The 7,739-nt window shown below is 36.3% G+C and overlaps 1 long non-coding RNA gene across 1 annotated transcript; it reads right to left on the bottom strand.

The window, feature by feature from the left end:
• Window positions 1–1,081: 1,081 nt before the first annotated feature.
• Window positions 1,082–3,795, bottom strand: LOC135212292 (uncharacterized). Its single transcript, XR_010313847.1, has 4 exons — window positions 3,658–3,795; window positions 2,917–3,083; window positions 2,197–2,326; window positions 1,082–1,260 (listed from the first exon to the last, which is right to left on the bottom strand). It is a non-coding gene; the product is annotated as an uncharacterized LOC135212292 (long non-coding RNA).
• Window positions 3,796–7,739: the final 3,944 nt, after the last annotated feature.

The following is a 7,739-nucleotide window of genomic DNA, read 5'->3' as shown; positions in this document are numbered from 1 at the left end:
ACCTCAAAGAAGGCCTCATTCAGCCGGAAAACATCGACGACGAATACGTGCCCGCCGACGGCGTGATACCCTTGGGCATCGACCACCTGCAAGGGGCATTCATCATCCTGGCCTTCGGGTGCTTGCTTTCGCTTTTGTCCTTCATCGTCGAGGCCAGGTGTCCTCACAAGGAACCTGAGGAATGATATAAATAGTACTGAAGTCATAGGGAAATGTCTACCCCCATGGTTATCGAGTTTGTTTATGGTTCTTTAGAAGATCTGAAAGAGTGGAGTGAGATTAAAAGACGGCGTTCGGTACGTTCCAACATTCTGCAGCGGTCTTTAGGTTGGTGGAGCAGTTATTTGCTTTATTTCTATATTTTTATTGACGTTCTTCTGTCATTTTAGTTCAGTATTGATGACCATCTTACAATATATATATATATATATATATATATATATATATATATATATATATATATATATATATATATATATATTCTGTCAACAGACTACGCTGTGGGATGTTCCTATATTCGCAAATTCTTAATTATATATACGTTACAGAATACTTACAGAGTTTATGGAAAATACAGATATTAAGCATTAGTAGTTTTCTTATTATCAAAAATTACCATAGTTTTTGGTTCTATCTATACAGGTTTTGAAGGTTAGAACTAACTTTCTATCCAATGTATTGGTAAATCATATTTCATGCTTAGTGACGCCTATGCATAGGCCTATGAATAACTATAAAAAAAATCTACCTGGGTGCGCTATTTATAATTCTGGTAAGAAAGCCAAAGTGAATTTTGGAAAATAAGTAACTTTAAATTGAAACATTTAAAGGAATTATAAGGACAAGCAGAAATGCACTGGAAAATTCAAAATAATTGTCAAAGATGAGTAAGATTTAATTCGAAAACTTGAAGTATACCTCCACTAGGTCTAACGGTTCAACAACCAATGAACTTGAACTGATCTTGTAGTCAATTGTTTAGCGTCTCATTTAGTATCGTTTACCTGGGTACAATCAAACAATTATTCTCCAAACAACTTTATTTCACAAAATAAAAAAAAAAGTGAAAACATTACGATGAAGTTCGTAGGCAACGACTGTCTTTTGCTTACAACGGTAAGGTTACGCGGTTCTTGTAGTCTCATATCTCGTTGGCTACGGTGTATTGTTGGTGGTGTGCTCACAGTAGTTCATTAGATTCTCTGACAGTAGGACCACAGTAGACATCAGGGAGCCAACGGCGATGATGAAGAAAGCGCCCTTGAAAGGACAGGTAATTATGTAGGTCTATGGTATTATATATATACTATAGTAGATTCACATTTGATGTCTAGGCCAGTCCCTTACAACGCTCCTGATTGGCTGTTGATAAGCCAGTCACAGGGCTGGAAACTCTCACTCTCTATCGAGAGTTCACATGGTTAGGTTCTACGTTCCACCTCTCCTGAGGGATACGTTTTTCAAAAGTATCCCTCAGGAGAGGTGGAACATACATCCTGCCTATGTGAACTCTCGAACGAGACTGAGAGTTTCCAGCCTTGTGATTGACTTATCAACAGACAATCAGGAGCGTCGTAAGGATTGGTCTAGACATAAGATGCACGGTCAATTTTAATATGTCCATCTCCAATGGCATGATCCCACCCCCAACAAAATAAGTATAGAACTGCAATACACAACTTTAGATCTAAATAAAAAGTAAATAACTACCATTAAAAACTTCTAATCTAAGATAGGTATAAAACTTCAATTAAAAACTTCAAATTTAAAATGATAGGTCTATAACTGCAGCACAAAACTTTAGATTACCTCAAAATTTCATTTGAAACTATAAACCGCCATTGGCAACATCAAATCACTTCAGAATTCAAAAATAAACAACTTTAATTTTAAAACTTCAATTAAAAACTATTAAAAACTTGAAATAATAGACCTCAAAACTTCATCTGAACCCATAGTGCCAATTGGCAACTTCAAATCACTTCAGAATTTCAAAATAAACAACTTTTGATTTTAAAACTTCAATTAAAAACTTAAAATTTAAAATAATAGGTCTATAACTGCAACACAACTTTAGATCATCTCAAAACTTCATCTGAAACTATAGAGTGCAATTGGCAACTTCAAATCATTTCATATCAAAATAAACAACTTTTTATTTTTCAAGCAAAGTTTCATCTGTGATTCAAACCTTACTTGAAGATGGGTCAGAGTGATGGCTGATATTTTCGAAGACTCTTCCTTAACCGAGTCTTTCCTCGAAGTAGAGAATATCTCATCGTCTTTCCATTTCTCCACCAAGCCTCCTTCTACCATTCTGAGTAAACTTTAAATACAGAAGATAATTGTCAGCTAAAATACGAAGGACTAAGAGTTGTAAATAACAATAAGAATGATCATTTCATTAAGTTTTATGTAATGAACACCTGGTATAGGTCTAAGGTTTTGTAGGCAGGAAACCTTATTTATGATATTCCATCTTTTATATATTCATTGAACTTTTTAATAACGTTTTGGTTAATGTAAAAAATGAATATTTTTGTTTTAATCAACACATATACACCTCCGACTGTCAATTATAGAATTGCCCTGTACCTTTTGGTAACCTATATTTCAATATTTACTCAATAATTATCAAAGCATGCTTCTATTTCCTTTAAATCTCTCTCTCTCTCTCTCTCTCTCTCTTTAAACTATCAAGCATGCTTCTATTTCCTTGAAATCTCTCTCTCTCTCTCCCATTATCAAAGCATGCTTCTATTTCCTTGAAATCTCTCTCTCTCTCTCTCTCTCTCACTTCAATAATTATCAAAGCATCCTTATATTTCCTTTAAATCTCTCTCTCTTTAATTATCAAAGCATGCTTCTATTTCTATTTCTTTGAAGTCGAGAAATACATAAATCTTTGTAACTTACAGTTCGTTAAAGACTTCTCTGTAAGGCACTCCAGGGACGCAGATAATCACGATATTCTGTTGGTAGAAGGAGCTTCGTCCGAAGTGGAACTTATGGCTTCCGAGCTTCGCCGCTAAGCTCTGCGTGTAGGTCGTTGGGCCTATGTAGACGAATTTCCTTGACAGCACCTGTCAAAATCGTTTGTGTCAGTCAGATGGTGTGCAGTTAACCGTGTCTGTAACTGTATCACTGTTTCCGCTAAACTGCAGCCTACATTGTAATGGGAAATCTTCTTTTCTGTAGGCCTACCAGCCAAACAGTAGCGTTAACCGTATCTGCAGTTGTAACTGTATTGCTATTTCTGCTAAACTGTAGCCTACACTGTAATAGGAAAGCTTCTTTTCAGTAGGCCTATCAGTAGGTCTATAAAACAGTTATCAGTCAGATAGTACAGTTAAACCATACTTGCAACTGTATTACTGTTTCTGCTAAACTGTAGCCTGTATGGTGAGAGAGTTTTTTTACAGTAGGCCTATCAGTTGATATATAAACCATATACAAACATAAGGCGATCATGACTGAGGTTAAAATTTAAGTCTATTGCTAAAATATATACCCGAATTATCTGTACCAGCGTTACTCGCAGTGTAAATATTCCTAGAAATAAATAAATAAAAACTACATTGGAATCTAATACAGCAGACAGCCATACGAAAATAATCATAGGCACTGAGTGCATATAGGCCTATAAATTCGCCTTACCCTCTCTATCCCAGTGGCAGGACTATTTACAAAGCTTTGCGATCGATCCTTGTGGTTAAATAAGTCCCAGGTCTGTTTGTAGATACCACTGTCAGCTTCCTGTAAAAAGAAAGATCAGCATATAGGCCTACATATTTCTCCTAGAGTCGGTGGTTCATGGAGAAACCAGGACAACAGTCAGTACCTCATTCGTCCTGCTGTGCTAAGTATGATCTATAGTGTTATGAAAAACTACATAGGTGGAGTCCCTATGCAGAGTATGGATAGATGCAAACCATTATTCATAACAGTAACGAGTCAATAATTATTGACATATCAATATGTATGGTTGTATTCTTTCCCGTAGATCCTTCAGGTGACAACCAAAACCAAATAATAATCAGCTGTTTTGCTTCGTTATTGCAATTCTCTTTTTTGTCGCTAGATGGAAGCAACTACCGGGCGGCTAAAATGATAATTATTCTCGACTCTCAGAACAGAACTTGGCGGGAAGTGTGTGTACATATATATCTTTTCAATATAATTGATGAATGTTCTTTTTCAATATCATTTTTCTGTCGCAAAAAAAAGGATTGATACTACAACTAAATGGTTAGATTACAATAGACAAGAAAGTTAAATATCTAGCAAAGAAACGATTATCATACAATGCATAGCATCTTGTCGCATTGGTAAACAAACTATTAATGCTACAATAGCAGCTGGCTAACGACTGAGAGAGAGAGAGAGAGAGAGAGAGAGAGAGAGAGAGAGAGAGAGAGAGTCCGTATATGCTGCACACAGTTTTGACTTACCCAGAAAAGAAGTTCGTTACTGGAGTCCTCCATGACACCTAGGGTATAGCCTTCCTTGGGACGGCCCTAGGAAGGTCTTCTAGGAAGTCTATGGGCTTTTCGTAAGCTGGAATGGCCAGGACTGCCGTAAGTGTTCCAGAATACAGAGCTGGAAGCGAGACCATAAAGTTGAGGCAACGTTCGTTTAGCAAAATTCCAGAGTTATTTTTCGGGTCTAAATTAGTTATTATTGGCTATATTTCATCTTAAAAACCTCCCATGAACAAAAAGTGTTTTTTCAAAATGGTTCATGACTTAGGAGCTATAGCAAAAGTATTTATAAACATTTTTTGGAAAAGAAAGAAGGAAGCTATATAGGCCTATTCACATAATACAGTAGACGGCAACAGGTCCTTTACAACAAGAAGTATTCTTAATTTTTCTTATCTTAAAATCAAAGAAAGGATCTTACAGCAGTAGGAAGGTTTCTATTTACCTGATCTTACAAAGACATTAGAAGGTGATAAAGTATATTCACCTGACACCTCAAGACAGAAGAGGTACCAAGAGAAGAACAGCAGGCGTTGAGGCCAGTCCTTCGTCAGCAGCAGGTTGCCTTGTGAAACTAGATTTCGGAACATGTTGAACGAGTAACTCTCTAGACTCCAGCCTCCGCCTTCTTTGCTGAACTTGGATATCAGAAGGGACTGAGTAGTATACAGAATAGGACCAATGGCCAGAGTTGCTGTAATCACAGAAATCCAGACCTGAAAGGATAAAATAAACTGTATTAATGTTTAGGTCTATATCAAGAGTCCAATCTCCGCTTACTTTGCTGTACTTGGATATCAGATTTGAGTGAATATACAGAATAGAACCAATGGCCAGGGTTGCTGTAATTAAAGTAATCCCTACCTGATAGAGTAATACAAACTGTATCAAGCTCTAGGCCTAACCTTATTCACCAATCTGCACGATAGCAGTTATGACTGAAACCATTTCACCTAAATGGGCTCCTTCTCTTTTTGCTATTTTGCAGAAATAGCAAAGAAGTTTTGACTAAGACTTTAGCCTTTGGCAGAAATGGCCTACAGGAATTAGACAGGTGATGTTATAAGTCTAAGGTTAAATTTACCTCCATTGTGAAGGGGGAAAGGACAGCCAATGCCCTGTTCCTCTCCTTCGAAGCTCTGCTGAAGACAGCCAATGGCTCCCTGAAGAAAGGAAGAGTGTAGTCTACTACGGTGGCTCGGAGGTCTGGAAAGGAATTAATAATAATAATAATAATAATAATAATAATAATAATAATAATAATAATATAATAATAGATAATAATAATGAATAATAATAATAATAATAATAATAATAAATAATATAATAATAATAATAATATTGACTCTTGTTATGATATATTGGTCTAGTACCTGATTTTTGGCAAATGTACCAGGAGAGAAAATATTCATATTTTTGTCTCAGACTCTGGAAGCAAAATTTTAAGGTCTTTTGCTAATGAATTTCTATCAGATTTGCGCTCTTATTACAGCATTTACTTTTGTAAATATTAAAAATTAAATCTATATGATTTTCATGTGTCCATAACAGTGGTAAATACTGATAAAATTATACCTTAACCACTTTACTTGGCATATGGTACTATAAAGGTAAGTCATACGCAGAATGCCAAAAGTACACTAATTTATTTTTATTTATTTTGCTGCTGTTTATGATCAAGCAGGCCCGTTTATGCCAACACGGGCTCTTTGCTCGTAAAGGCAGACGCTGAGGAATTTATTGTCGAAATTTCATCCTCAAACGATACAGAAAAGTGGCGTCTCAGGACAAGTGGTCCAAGCACTTAGTCTCGAGAAGGTGGTGACCTTCCTTGACCTTGGGGAATTCGAGACACCTGACTGACCTCCAATTACCAAGGACAGGTGAAGCGATGCAGGTGAGATTACATTACAAGTAATGACTGTGACGTTACCAATAATGACAGTGAGATTACCAGTAATGACAGTGAAAGCGAAGTTCGCCTCTCGCCTGGCCACCAAACCGATCATTCCGGTGACTGAACCGTCGGGTTGTGGATTACCCCATTTCCGGTCCTCTGGCACGATCAGTTCGTAACTGTTTAATAAAAGATAAATGTGTCAAATTCCTTTAAAATATGAATAAACCTAGTTAAACTTATGATACATACGTCATAGTATGTCATAGAGACAATTCTGAATTATGTGGTCATTTGCTATGCAGATTTTATGATAATGAAAAAATAAATTTTATTTTTCATATAAACTAAAACAGTAAATTATCCTGTCTCAATATTTTAGCAAAATATAATAATTCCTAAATTTTGAAATTTTTTGATAGATTTATTTTGGTTTTTGTTTTCTGAATTGACCTTATTCACTATAAAATCTAAATTTCGGTTGGTAATATATGTATATATATATATATATATATATATATATATATATATATATATATATATATATAGATAGAATTATGAAATCATCTCTAGAGTAAAACCACAACAATAAGAAACTCGATGAAAATGATGAAAATCTCCAACCGATGGTTTTTGAATAAAAACATTCCTCAGATAAAATGAATTAAATTATTGAAATATCTTCAATTTGTAGGACATTGCACACATAATCTTTCGCACATAATCACGAAATTCAAAATGGCTCAGTCACATAAAACCACGACGAATTTTGATAATCCCAAAAAATACCACTCCAAGTGATTCCTCTCTTCTATATTCATCTAAACTAAAGTCTAACCAATTTCCAAAAACACTCACGTGAAATTCAGCGCCCTTGCTAGGGCCTTGAGAATCCGGGATTTAATCCCTGTGGGATTAATGGCCGTCCCGTTGCCGAAAATCGTACCTAAGCCCAAAAATGGCCAGGACTCTGTCGCTGCCACGCGAAGCCGCCTTCCGGTCATGTCCAGGTAAAGGTTATTCTCGCCTGAGGTCACTAGCCGGATGAGGTCACGTCGCCTAGTGGCGTCTGATAAGTCCCATCTGCCCCTGTTGTCGAAGCTGGAAGGCAAGGTTTTCCAGGTCACGTACTGAGAACTAAATTTCATTGTTATGATAAGTGTTCCAGAAAGCTACTGACAATTGGGTTACAGAATTGGTGTTCCAGAAGCTACAGATTACTGGGTTATAGAATTGGCTGTTCCAGAAGCTACAGACAATTGGGTTATGGAACTGGCTGTTCCAGAAGCTACAGACAATTGGGTTATAGAACTAGCTGTTCCAGAAGCTACAGACAATTGGGTTATAGAACTGGCTGTTCC

This window comes from Macrobrachium nipponense, chromosome 40 (assembly GCF_015104395.2).
Source record: "Macrobrachium nipponense isolate FS-2020 chromosome 40, ASM1510439v2, whole genome shotgun sequence".
NCBI lineage: Eukaryota > Metazoa > Arthropoda > Malacostraca > Decapoda > Palaemonidae > Macrobrachium > Macrobrachium nipponense.
The sequence above is the reverse complement of the archived record's forward strand: the minus strand, read 5'-3'. Positions and strand labels throughout refer to the sequence as shown.